General features: G+C 39.6%; 1 pseudogene; it reads left to right on the top strand.

The window, feature by feature from the left end:
* The first annotated feature begins 539 nt into the window (after positions 1-539).
* On the top strand, positions 540-14,409 carry LOC138942306 (uncharacterized; annotated as a pseudogene).
* The last annotated feature ends 729 nt before the right edge of the window (positions 14,410-15,138 follow it).

Here is a 15,138-nt window from a genome sequence, read left to right as displayed (position 1 = left end):
ACAAGGAGGACCTTAAATGTTCAACAGCCGAACTGGTCTACGGCACCCCATTAAGACTTCCCGGTGAGTTTTTCGAAAACGGAACCTTTACACAAGAACCAGATATTTTTGTACAGGAACTCCGTAACCGCATGCGTCTAATCAGGCCACAACCCACGGCCCACCATGGGAAACGCACATCCTTCATGCACCGCCAACTGATGGAATCATCCCACGTTTTCGTCCGAGATGACACTGTAAAAAAGCCGCTACAGCCTGCATACTCAGGACCACACGAGGTGATCAAAAAAATCGACGACAGAGTATTCACCGTACGGATCAACGGCAGAGACGTCAACATATCCACTGAAAGATTAAAACCGGCACACCTACCTCCAGACGGCTCTCCATTACCTACCACAGAAGACATATCACTCGAAGAACCCGTCCACTCCGGTAAACCGGAAAAACACGTGCAATTTACTCACGTGCAGCAAAACACTCGGGGGGGAGTGATGTGGCGAGACGTTATGGCCCCTAGGGATAATCACTAGCGCCACATGGAGGCGACACCTCCGCCCGATTCCGGAGAGAACGCGAGAGACGACTCTAGGGAGCTTCTTTCTCTTCCTCTCCTAGACAGGGTACACGACGGATAACCACGTTTCTGGTCCGGCGTAGTATCGGATAAATACCAAAGAATATATCCTACTTCTATTCGTGTATTAAAGTACAAAATAAAGTATTGTTACTATTATACGCAACGTGTGTAAATCGATAACCACTACAAGTACATGTTATATTGTAAAGCAAGATCCACCCTGCCTACCGGCGGGATGGATGCGGGAGGGGGGCCAAAGGCCCCTCTTGCACCCCCCCCCCCTGTGTGTATATGTGCGTGCGCGTGCTTCTTGTCCATGCATGTAATTTGGTATATTTCAAATTTTTTTGTTAATAACTTTTTAACGGATAGTGACCGCAACTTATTTCAAGATCAAGGTGATTCAGAACCTCGACAACACATATCAAGGTCAAGGTCATACGAGGGGGTCCCCTTTTCTGCAGATTTACCAAATATTATACTGTAATGGAAAGAAACAAGTTTCTTAATATATTAGATTATTTTACCCATAACGCCTCTGTCAATTTGTCAATTAAAATTTCTCACATAAAAAAGGATGAGTTACTATATATTTTCACTTTTGAATAAATTGACCTGATTTAGCTAAACGGATATCAAGAAGGAATAAACTATAGTATAATATGCGCATATGTGATAAGGAAAATTTAAAAAATTCGGTAAAACTGCATTAAAGATAACACATCTCTGATTTTATTGCCACTTAAATATGTTATAGGGAAAGTTCTTCTGAATAATTTCTCGCAAGAAATAAATAGGGGACGGCATTGATTTAGAATTTAGAAGATATAACAAATTGTAGTTTGACATTAAAGTATGTGTATGCTGTATAATTTGTTATTTTTTCATTGAAAAAGATGGTTTATGATATTTACATATTGGCAAGAGAGGAGCAGAACTTCTCCTCTTCCTACCAATTCAATAAATAATATTTTTCAAGATATGCCTAAAAAATTCGTGTAGTTGCATTTTGAAAGCTGTTAACGAACTGCGAGAAGTAGGTGAAACACATTATTGACAAAATATTCATGACTGTGTAAATATAAACAAACATTTTTTCCATGTCTGCTTTATAACAAACATACGTACACAAACTTCACTTTTCTTGATATTATTTTATAATATTCGAGAAAATACATTAAAACTGTGAAACTTTAATTTGTTATATCTCCTAAACCAGTGCTGGGATTTACTTGCAATTTTCGCCCAGATTTCTTGACTCGCGCTTGTTGCCCCCCTCCCCCCCCCCTATTACTCGCGCCTTAGCAACGCAGTGCCGGACGCTCGTAACTAAGGAGCGCGTCACTTAATCTCAGAAACGGGCGTATCACAAATATAATGGCACAATACTCTAGTAACGAAAGTTCTCATTACAATTTTTAATTTAATATTTTAGTTTGTATTAATTATATAAATAATTATTATTCTATTATTAGTACAAAATAAAATGTCTTTCTTCATACATATACTATTTCCATATACATATTAGTCCTTTATACCTTTCAATATTCAAAATAACTACTATATCTTTCAAACTTTGGCAAATATGCATAAAAGGTTACACTTCACCGATTTTATCGCTACTTAAATATGTTGTAGGGGAGGTTCTTCTGAGTAATTCCCCGCAAGAAAAAAGTGGGGGAAAGCATTTGTTTAGAAGATATAATAAATTGAAATTTCACAATTTTAATACTTTTTTTTGAAGTATTATAAAATAAAATTAGGAACAGTGATATTTGTGTACATTTTATTTCTTGTAGAGGACGTAGAAAATGTTTTTGTTTACATTTACGAGATATGTACAGAGTCATAGATGGATTATATAACGTAATCCAAACCAAATTTTAGTTTTAAATCAGAAATAAGTTTGGATTAAATTATATCTTCCGGAAATGGAGCCGCCCCGTAGAAGGGGGGGGGGCGAAACTCACTGTGTCCACGCATATACTTTACAATGCGAAGCAATGTTCCACATGGGTTTACAATTTTCCACGCAAAGCGAAAATATCTATGATTATGTATCTATCCCGTAAATATAAACAAATACTTTTTCCATATCTACCCTACAACAAATACAACGTACACAAACTGCACTTTTTTTAATATTATTTTATAATACCCGAGAAAAAGCATTAAAACTGCGAAACTTTAATTTGTCATATCTTTTAAACGAATGCTTTCCCCCACTTTTTTCTTGCGGCGAATTACTCAGAAAAACCTTCCCTACAACATATTTAAGTGGCGATAAAATCGGTGAGGTGTAATATTTTATGCATATTTACCTAAACTTTTTTTGTTGATAACTTTTTAATAAAAAACGAGCGACAACTAAACTTTTGAATGTTGTTCAGGATCATAACCTTGACAACATATGTCAAAGCCAAGGTCATCGGGACTGCCTCCTTCCATCGGCATATTTGCTGTAAAAACAAATACGTGTCATTTTTTTGTTATTATATAAATTAAAGTATTGATTTAAAAATAATATTTTGTTTAAACATGTTTGTTTACGAATTTATTTTTTATCAAGTAAAATAAATAAAACGGCAGTTATAGGGACATTGGCAGTAATTGGGATATCTATCTTATTAGTAAAATCTGTTGATTTAAAATCCAGACTCTATTTCTGGAATACGAAATTTATATACGAATAAACATATTAATAGGGTCTACCTGTGATCCTACCTGTCTTTGAGTTATACATGGGCTGCAATGCGGAGCAAAACGTGGACTGTCTCATGTTAATCTGTTGCGGAACGCTTGGTACATTAAAAATAATATGGTTTTGCATTTACGTAAATAACTTGATTAATAATTACTCTGCTCTGTACAATTAGTTGGCAATTGAAAATTTGGATGAGCGGGCCACTATGCGAAAACACGCTTTTATAGGAAGGATTTTTTCCCTTTAATGTGTTTTGGTTATTTTAATTGTATAATGTATGCGCGTTCTCTCTCTCTCTCTCTCTCTCTCTCTCTCTCTCTCTCTCTCTTTCTCTCATGCCTTTTATGGATTATAAAAAAAAAATCAAAACCTAATGAACAAGGACATCATGTTGGAATATTCAATACTATCAAGATGCACTATGGAGTATTACCACGCTCCTACAAGCATGCATAAATTTTTGATTATTGATGCGTTTGCATTGGTAATAAGAACTAGTGCTAATGCTTGTAATATCTATTTGATGTATCTTTCGCATGTTTTTAGTCTTTAAATAAAATCTGATAGAGATTGTGAAAATTTTAAATGTAAATTTATATTATTTTGTACATCATCAATTTTTTTACTGGTTCCATTAGCATAAGATATCTTATCTCTCTTTTTATTTTTTATAGACAATTTTGCTAAAATGCGGAAGTTCATATGATTTGACATAATAAGTTGTCTTGCGGCAGAGATATATTAACTAACTAGCTTTTTCCTGTAAATAGAATAAATAAAATATTAAATTTTAATTAAGCAATTGAGAACGATGGTAAAGAAATACAATTGCACATGTAAACGATGTGATTGCTCGCTCAAGAAACCTTACTATAAAACTTAACGATATTTTGCGTTTTATATATTATTTGGTATAATAAAATTATGTACATATTTTATTTTTATTTTTTATTATATAATTTAATTTCTTATAATTTCTTATTGTGTGTAATAAACTTATTTTTTACAATACACAGAAAAATATTTATAAAAAATATATTTATATATAAATGTTTTTTACATAATAATATTGCACACGTGCGCACGCACACACGTACACAAATGTTTATTATAAAATATACATTGTACAAAAAAATTACAAAATCTTTCTTTCATCAAAAAATACATAAATAACAATTAGACTAGAAATGAAAGTAAGAATTAAAGAAAAATTATATTAAAATAAAGTGTTACGTCCGGTAGACTCCACGATTCTTTTCTTTCAATGTAATATTAAACGTCTACGTTTTGGAACTCTTTGCACTTAGCATAAACAATAAACTAAAGGAATATCTAGAAGGCGAGACTAATATTTCAAAATCTAAACCATGCATGATGAATATTCGAACAAAGGTCCCCTAGAAGACCAAGAATTTTAAACAGCAATTAAAAGATACTCGAACCATGAGAAAACTCGAAATCTAAACAATGCACATGCAAGAGATAAATAAATAGATCAAATATTATTTTTTCTTGGAAGTCCTCTAGTGAAAACGCGTTATAAGAAAAGTCTCGAACAAAGGCCCTTCTAAGAACTAGAGTGATATTTTATAAATCAACTATGATCCGCGACTGAGACTCGCGATATTTGACACCACGTGTTCGCCTGCTAGATCACCCTTGCGCGTTATCTGCTTGAGATAAAACTCAAGTGAATAATAAAACTGTCAACTTGGCCGATCATGGCAGACTCTCCAGTGGACGAGACTTAATTTTTTTAAACAAAAAGTTTACACCTATAGGTGCAACCTCCTGAACCTTCTTTTGGAAGGGAGACACCCTCAACTCATAAGAGGGGCACCATTTAAAAAATTGATTGGTTAAAAAAGAATATTGCTTGCCTAATGGAAAGGATACGCGATGAGACGCCAAGATTCGATATACGCGAAATCCTGGCTCAGTAAAAGCAGTTCATCTTCGGCTCTCGAATATAAGAAAAACCCTTACACCAAGCATGGCTACAACTCGCTCCGACTTATTAAGTCTTCAAGCCTATTCTCGCAGTTCTATCCGCGATTGTGACAGTCTTAGAAAGTTAAGTTGTGAGTGAGAAGCAAAACTGATCAGTGTGTTAAGACTCTTAATTGTGTTGCGAAACCATTTGTAACTATAGCGATCTCCATCCAACCTGACAGCACGAGCCAAGATCTTCTCGCCCTGAAAACCATTTGTGACTTAGTTTAACAACGCTCTCAATAAATAGTTGTAACGCGTTCACCTCGCTCAACGCTCGGATCGGCTCGTCGGTGTCCGGGTTCGAGAGGAGGAGAGACTTAAGCTTGCGATAACACAATGTAGATAGAAAAGATAGTTTATTGAGATAGAGATAGATATGTACAGAATAGCGTGCAGGGCCAGATGATGTCGGTAGACGTGCGTTGGACTGGTGTCGCGGATGGCGTGCAGCGGGAAGCGGAAAGCAGCGAGAAGCGTACGGCGGCGCGAGACGCAAAGCTGGCGCGGCTTAATATTTACTATGGTTTGATTGGCGGTGCGGACTAGCAACGCGGCTATAACGAACGGATTTATTACTAACAGGCTTAATGGACGGACTCAAAGCTACGGCGCGGTTACAGCTAATGGACTTACTACTAAAAGGTTTATTACTAGCGAGCTTATTCCTACGGCGTGATTAGAACCAGCGGACTTACTTCTACCAGGCTTATTACTAGCGAGCTTATTTCTACGGCGCGGTTAGAACTAGCGGACTTACTTCTACCAGGCTTATTACTAGCGAGCTTATTTCTACGGCGCGGTTAGAACTAGCGGACTTACTTCTACCAGCCTTATTACTAGCGAGCTTATTCCTACAGCGCGGTTATAACTAGCGAACTTGTTTCTACCAGGCTTAGTACTACGGTGCGGCTAGCGACTTAAGTCTACGACATGCAACTTATGATCTACTGTCAGGCTGAGTATTGCGGGCAGGGCCGAGTGTCACGTCGGACCCTGCCTTGGCAACGGAGGTCGGTGCAATCCGACGGAGCCAAGTACAACCTTGGCCCTAGGCAGAGATAGGAGCCGATGCAACCCGGCGGAGCTGAGTGCAACTTCAGTCCTGGAGGTAGAGAAAGCCGGTGCAACCCAGCAGAGCTAAGGACAACCTTAGCCCCCAAGAGGTAGTAGGTAGTGGTTAGATCGATGTCAGGGGCTGGATGGCAGGACGGGATCTGGTCTCGATGTCTCGGCCGGCCGGGCTTATATACCCGACCGTTGCTCCCACTAGGTGCTGTTGGTCCAGTAGTGGGGTCGGTTCCGCCTGGGGACCGCGAGAGAGATGATGTCTCGTGTGTGGGCGACGGCGAGTACGGCGTATGAGCGAGTGAGACAGCGCGTGCGGTGTGCGTGCAAGCGGGATAGGTAGCGCAAGACAGGTAACACTGGGTGGAATAAAGTAAGCCGTGCATATAATAGATATATTTATGCGCTACATATTACTGCGCCGTAGTAACGGCCCTGCCGTTATATAGTAAGTCATTAAACTTTCTCATCTCTTCTATTTTTCTTTTCCTTTTTTTCTCTTTATCTGAAATGATTCTTGGATAATAAATTTAACTCCTTAGCAAAAACATTACTTCAAGTCTCTTCTCTCACACCCTCACTCGTTACCGAGAGTCACCTGCATTTCGCGGAGCGACCCATGACTTCCTCCACTTTACCGAAAGTCACCTGCATTTCGCGGAGCGACCCGTGACTTCCTCACTCATCACCGAGGGTCATCTGCATTTCGCGGAGCGATCCGTGACTTCCTCACTCGTGACCGAGGGTCACCTGCATTTCGCGGAGCGACCCGTGGCTTCCTCCACTTTACCGAGAGTCACCTGCATTTCGCGGAGCGACCCGTGACTTCCTTCACTTTACCGAGAGTCACCTGCATTTCGCGGAGCGACCCGTGACTTCCCTCACTTCACCGAGAGTCACCTGTATTTCGCGGAGCGACCCGTGACTTCCTCACCCGTCACCGAGGGTCACCTGCATTTCGCGGAGCGATCCGTGACTTCCTTACTCGTGACCGAGGGTCACTTGCATCTCGCGGAGCGACCCGTGGCTTCCTTCTCACGAAGACACATGTATCGTGCAGAGGGACTCGTTATTTCATTCCCTCTTTGTGGGTTTCATCTCGCCCAACTAGATAATAAAAGGGAGATATAAGAGATATACTATTGTGGTGGTTGTGCGGATGTGTTCGAAGATAGGATGTCGATTGAAAGGTAGAATGCGTGGTCTATGTATCGACAATAAATATATTCTCCTGATTATATATGTACAAGGCTGCGACGATCCGTCTGGGTGGCCCGCTCCTGTTCGTCGCCTCTTTTTGCGTCGCTCCTGGGAGGTGTCAGCGCCGGTGGTGTCAGGAGTGCTGGCACCGTTCCTGGATAGGAGGGTGACGTATACCTCCTCAGTCGTATGTCCCAGGTAGCGAGCAGGCTCCTTGGAGGACGTGTGAAGTTGACGGCCGGTATCTCCAGCGGCTCCAGCTTCCAGGGCAGTAATGACCACTGTACCCGCTTGGCTGGTGGTTCGCTAGTTCGCTGTGTGCCCTCCTGGTCCGCTCTCTGCCATAGGTCGGCCCCTGGTGAACGGGGCGGCAGCGGTCGTGAAGGCGAACCTGTTAGGGCGCTGTTTAACAGCTTTTTGACGCTCTAAGCGTATATCAAAAGAGTCGTGCTCACGTATCTGTTGCTTGCGCTCTCGAAAGCGTGAGCAGACTGTTCTTCCTTGTCGCTTCGCTACCTTATATACTGTTGTTGATGGTATTCTGATAGCGAGATTTTGGTTTGCCCAACTCGCCGCCTCGCGGTTAGGTATTTGACTACCTGATCTGTTATGCACGTGCTTATCGCGTGCTCTTCGTCCTGTGCGCGGCACGTGCTCAGCGCGTGGTTCTTGTTGTGCGCGTGGCACGTGATTAGCGCGTGGACCTTTATTTCCCGCGAGTATTTCGCGCGCCTTATATGGCATGCGTTTCTACTTGGTGGTGGATTATCCGCCACACTATTAAATAAGTAAAAAAAAAAATATATATATACAGGGTGTTTTAGAGCAATCTTACATCCTTAAAATGACGTATTTCTGATACGATTCTAAGACGATTTTTCCTTTACCAAAATTTAAATTGAAGCGTATTTTTTGAGTATATCGTAATTTTTGAGTTATAAGCGAAAATAGTTAGCAAATCACGCGTCGAGTACAGGAGGCAGGCAAGAGCGGCGCAACGCGCCGCAGCTGACCGTCCGATGCGTGATTACTACCGCATGAGTCGCTAACTTTTTATTTTATAACAAAATTATGCTTTAAATAAAATTTTGGTAAAGAAGAAAATGTCTTAGAATTACGCCAGGAATATGTATTTAAAATAACGTCACTTTAGCGAAAGTTGTTCCGGATCGCCGCTCGTCGGATGCTGCAATCAGCTGATTGCTACACGCGATGTGTGTATGGTGGAATGTGTGCGTAAAAGGAAGGGAGACACAGAGAGAGAGAGAGAGAGAGAGAGAGAGAGAGAGAGAGAGAGTGAGTGAGTGAATGAGAGGAAGTGGAAGGGAAGGAGGGAATGAGAGAGAGACGTTTATACATACGCACGCACGTACGCATGCACTTTTTTCTCGCTCTACTTCTCTCTTTTACACAACACTTATATACTCTCTCATTCGGTCACTCATTCACGCACTCACTTACTCACCTGCTCACTCACAGCGTAGCGAATCTTCATACTACGTATTATCGTTAACTGCTGCACGATTATTATTTAGCAATGGACCGCGGAGACTGCGCGATCACATTGTTACGTTGCCTAACGATGCGAGAAACGCGACATGTACCGTGCAAGTTGCGACGTGCGTGTGGCGCGTGGCACGTGATTGACGCGAGATAAGAGGAACGATCTTCTAAAACTTTCGCATTACGAATGCGGTAGAAAACATGAAACCTGCAATGACGTACTTAAAAAAATTACTTATTTATTATAATTAATAACTTTATACGTTTTAATGTTGGAACATCTGATTTGAGCAGAATAAAAATAAATTTTCCCAAGTATAATTTATTAATTACATTATTCTTGCGATCTTGCGATTGACTGAAACTTTCGCATCGTGAATGCAATAATTTCGAAAACGTAATAACATATAATACATGCTTTTTAAAATAATAATTATTTAGAAATAGTTATAATTTTTATAAATAAGTAATTTTTTTAAGTATGTCATTATAGGTTCCATGTTTTCTACCGCATTCGTAATGCGAAGGTTTTAGAAGATTGTTCGTCTTATCTCGCGTCAATCACGCGCCACGCGCCACACGCACGTCGCAACTTGCACAGTACATGTCGCGTTTCTCGCATCGCTAGGCAACGTAACAATATGATCGCGCAGTCTCCGCGGTCCGTCGCTAAATAATAATCGTGCAGCAGTTAACGATAATACATAGTATGAAGATTCGCTACGCTGTGAGTGAGCAGGTGAGTGAGTGAGTGTGTGAATGAGTGACCGAATGAGAGAGTGTATAAGTGTTGTGTAAAAGAGAGAAGGAGAGCGAGAAAAAAGTGTATGCGTACGTGCGTGCGTATGTATAAACGTCTCTCTCTCATTCCCTCCTTCCCTTCCTCTTCCTTTCACTCACTCACTCTCTCTCTCTCTCTCTCTCTCTCTCTCTCTCTCTCTCTCTGTGTCTCCCTTCCTTTTACGCACACATTCCACCATACACACATCGCGTGTAGCAATCAGCTGATTGCAGCATCCGACGAGCGGCAATCCGGAACAACTTTCGCTAAAGTGACGTTATTTTAAATACATATTTCTGGCGTAATTCTAAGACATTTTCTTCTTTACCAAAATTTTATTTAAAGCATAATTTTGTTATAAAATAAAAAGTTAGCGACTCATGCGGTGGTAATCACGCATCCGACGGTCAGCTGCGGCGCGTTGCGCTGCTCCTGCCTGCCTTCTGTACTCGACGCGTGATTTGCTAATTATTTTTGCTTATAACCCAAAAATTACGCTGCAATTCAAATTTTGGTAAAGGAAAAATCGTCTTAGAATCGTATCAGGAATACGTCATTTTAAGGATGGAAGGTTGTTCCGAAACACCCTGTATATAGGGTGTTAGAAAAGTCTGGAAACGGTCAAATATCTCGAAAACAAAACTTTTCTGAAAAAAATGTTTTAAACCGAAGTTGTAGAGCTCTAAATGGCGCATTATATAATAATATTAATATGACCTTAAATAATACAGTCAAGGTCATATAAAAATCACTATGAATTTTTTAAACGGAATCCCCATTTTTTATTTAATATTCTTGTAGCTGACCTCGAGAGCTTTCCAAAACACTATAATAAAGTATTTTTTCATTAAGTACTTTTTGAGTTATTTTATATTTTAATCTGACAAATTTTGATATAAAAAATTAAATATCTCGTAAAATATCCAGTTTTCGATAATTTTACCGTAATATTTTTATGTACAGAATAATGAGACAAATCAATTAGTATAAAAAATAATTGTTTTTAAGAAAATTATTTACAATGTATTTTTTTAAACAATTATTTGTTTTTTTTACACTAATTGATTTGTCTCATTATTCTATACATAAAAATATTACGGTAAAATTATCGAAAACTAAATATTTTACGAAATATTTTATTTTTTATATCGAAATATGTCAGAATAAAATATAAAATAACTCAAAAAGTACTTAATGAAAAAATACTTTATTATAGTGTTTTGTAAAGCTCTCGAGATAAGCTGCAAGAATATGTAATGAAAAATAGGGGATTCCGTTTAAAAAATTCGAAGTGATTTTTATATGACCTTGACGGTGTTATTTAAGGTCATATTAATATTATTATATAATGCGCTACTTAGAGCTCTACAACTTCGGTTTAAAATATTATTTTCAGAAAAGTTTCGTTTTCGAGATATTTGACCTTCTCCAGACTTTTCTAACAGTCTGTATACAGGGTGATTCAAAACAACCTTCTGTCCTTACAATGTCATATACTTGACACTATTCTAAGATGATTTTTCCTTTGCCAAAATTTTTTCCAAGGCTTAGTTTTTAAATTATAAGTCAAAATAGTTAACGAATTACGAGCCGCATACACAAGGCAGGCAGGAGCGGCGCAACTCACTGTCCCATGCTGGTGATTACGTGAGGCGCTCGCTGCGATTAACTGTTTGCTACATGTGATGGGGTGTATGTGTGAGAGAAAACGTATGCGCGTATACACACACATACACATTCTCTCTTTCTCTCTCTCTTTCACTCACTGACTCTTACCTTGTATGTAGAGATTTGTTGCCCTCATACGACTCAATAAGTGATATTTCCGTGTGATACAACGAATAACTAGCAAACTTTTTTTCACTCACGAATTGTACCACTTATCGAACTTTTACGAATTAATCCACGCACTTTATCGATAATCTGAATTTATTTAAAAAAATGATGTTATTATACGTCATTATATTTTCATATTTTATAGTTTCATGTTTTCGAAACTATCGAATTTACAATGTCGGAGGCTTTAGCCGATTACAGGACACATGATAGCGTCCGCGTCGATCACGCGTAATGTGATACATTCAGTCGTTCGGCAGCCGGCAGCCGGCAATGCTAATACCGATATAACTTGCTTGTTGTCGTCGCGCAGTCTTCACAACGAATAACGCGTTTCTTTTTTCGAGTTATTTTAATAATTAATCGGTAGTAATCGGTAGATTATGATTAACCATTATAATCGTTAATAAATTCAATTTATCGATAAAGTGCGTGGATTAATTCGTAAAAATTCGATAAGTGGTACAATTTATGAGTGAAAAAAAGTTTGCTAGTTACTTGTTGTATCACGCGGAAATATTACTTATTGAGTCGTATGAGGGCAATGAATTACTACATAGAAGGTAAGAATCAGTAAGAGAGAGAGAGAGAGAGAAAGATAGAGTGCGTGTGTGCGATCAGCTGTTTGCTACACGCGATGGGTGTAAAAGAGAAAGACAGAGAGAGAGAGAAAGAGAGTGCGTGTGTGCGATCAGCTGTTTGCTGTACGCGATGGATGTAAAAGAGAAAGACAGAGGAGAGGGAAAGAGAGCGCGTGTGTGTGATCAGCTGTTTGCTACATACGATGGGTGTAAAAGAGACAGAGAGAGAGAGAGAGAGAGAGAGAGAGAGAGAGAGAGAGAGAGATAATGTGTATATGTGTGTATACGCGTATACGTTCTCTCTCACACATACACTCCATCATATGTAGCAAACAGTTGATCGCAGCGAGCGCCTCACGTAATCACCAGCATCGGACGGTGAGTTGCGCCGCCCCTGCCTGCCTCGCGTACGCGGCCCGTAATTCGTTAACTATTTTGGCTTATAATTTAAAAACTAAGCCTCGGCAAAAATTTTGGCAAAGGAAAAATCATCTTAGAATAATATCAAGTATATGACATTGTAAGGACAGAAGGTTGTTTTGAATCACCCTGTATATATATATATATATATACCCAAATTTTGTTGGAAATTTCACTAAACTTAAGCTAGTTCCGCGAAATTTACACAATATACAAGTACATAATACACGACCTCGCCCTATTTCTTTTGCCCTTTTTTTCTTTTCCTTCCAATTTTCATTTTCCTAATAACTTATATCAGTAATTAAAACTACATATATATCTATATCGTAAATTTCCAGCCGGAATTTAAGTTTTAGTTTCCTTATCTAGTTCCGGTTGATGTCCGCCGTACTTATTGTAACACATGCGAGAACATAATTTTCCTTTACCTACACTCATGCACACGAACACACCTACACATTAAAATTTAAGAAAATGTATTTTTTTTATATATAAGAATTCGTAAATCCAATTAAATGTTCTTCACTTAAACTTTATTTTTCTTTAAACAACTTTTTTCCATTTTCTTGAATAAATCTAACACTAAAATTTAAATTCGAGTAATTTATTAACCCGACCTCCTTCCTGTTATCCGAAATCGCACAGGGTCCAGTCGCATCCTCAGTTCCTTTACCAAAAAAGGGACCGCCGAGCGAACGATCTGTCGATAGAGTAAGAGCGACTCTTCCGGTTGTTGACCTATCTGGGGCCCTGTTCGTTCGATTCTAGGAGGGATCATCCCGATTGCGCACGATCGGACACGACAATATTTCCCGATCGGACACAGTCCCGATCGAACACAGACCCAATCGGACACAATTCCAATCGGACACATATATATCAGAAATATATAGGTTAGTTATATCTTCCGGAAGTGGAGCCTCCCCGTATGGAGGGCGGAACATACTGCCTGCACGCATATACTTTTTAATAGGTAGTAAGGTTCCACATAGGTTTACAAGTTTCCACGCGAAGCGAGATTCAACGGAAACCTATGTGTCTAGTTTTTTGATAGTGGAGTCCCCCCGTAGGAGGAGGGGAGGGCGGAACCCATTGTGTCCACGCATTTTCCCATCCACACAATGATTGTAGGATGGACCTAGCTTCGCGATAAGGACTGTGTCCAATCGGAACTGTGTCCGATTGAGCCTGTGTCCGATCGGGTCTGTGTCCGATTGCAACCATATGTGTCCGATCGGAATTGTGTCCGATTGAATCTGTGTCCGATCCAGCCTGTGTGTGATCGAGTCTGTGTCCGATTGGGAAATATTGTCGTATTCGATCGGTAATGTGCGCAATCGAGACTCACTCCTCTAGGAGACGCATCGTCTAGCGTTTGTCTAGAGGTAAGTAGGTTACGCCTTCCAGCTGACTCTTCCTTTCTTTGAGTCTGGACGTAACAAAAGACAATGTGACATGATTATTTACTGCATAATGATACATAATGTCTATAATAATAATTATCAACACCGTTTTATATATCAGTGCATTTTTATTTTATAAAGATAATGACGCATTATTTCTCAATATTACATTGCACATTTGTGTCCAAATGAAAATTCAAAGGACCCATTTTATTGATTTTGATGCCACGTGCGCGCAAGTGTACGATGGTTTTAATGCACTTATTCAATGACATATTTACTTGATACGAATAGCCAGAGAACTCAAAATAATTAATGCGGAAGGAAGGGCTTATTGAGAGCTTAGCGCCGTAATCATTGCGCGATTATAATTTGTTTGAAATTTTTTGTACGTTTCGGTCCGAGGGTTTGGTCCTTCTTCAGCATGTGGTATACGTATGTCGCTGGCACCGAGCAATCTTGTCGACTCACTTAATTTAGTCTTTTTTACGGTCCCTGTCGTGTATGACTTATTTCAAAGGGTTTATGTTGTTCGTAACCGTGCTGCATTGGTCGTACAGATTACCGCGGGCCACGAAATTCAAGACGCAACTGTTGCGTCTGTCCGCGCGAGCAGCGGAACCAATCGCGCGATCGAAATCGTTGCGGGTCCACGAAGATCGTATAAATTAGATGCACGATGAATACTGCAATCAATAAATTTGCGATTACCAGCGATTATCAATAAGCGCGAAGAAGATATGACAGCGTACACAAGTCAAGAATACTATGACATGCCGGCACTTGACGAATGTCACGGGCAGCAGAACCATGCTGCAAGAAGATACGCCGAATTTTATCCAAACCGAACACATCCATCGAATCATGTCATACTTGCAGCAGCTCAAAGACTTTACGATACTGGCAATGTCCTGCCGAACAAACACGACACTGGGAGAGATCACTACGTTAGAAACGTACGAAACACGAAGAGAGTCGTACGTTCTTTCGAGGATAATCCCGAAACTAGTATTCGGGTAGTTGCTCAAGAACATGATTTATCTTGTGCAATCGTACAAAGAATATTG

This window comes from Polyergus mexicanus, unplaced genomic scaffold (genome assembly GCF_030449975.1).
Source record: "Polyergus mexicanus isolate NDT 795.1 unplaced genomic scaffold, iyPolMexi1.0 SCAF_22, whole genome shotgun sequence".
NCBI classification, from domain to species: domain Eukaryota; kingdom Metazoa; phylum Arthropoda; class Insecta; order Hymenoptera; family Formicidae; genus Polyergus; species Polyergus mexicanus.
This window is presented reverse-complemented; position numbering and strand designations above follow the sequence as displayed.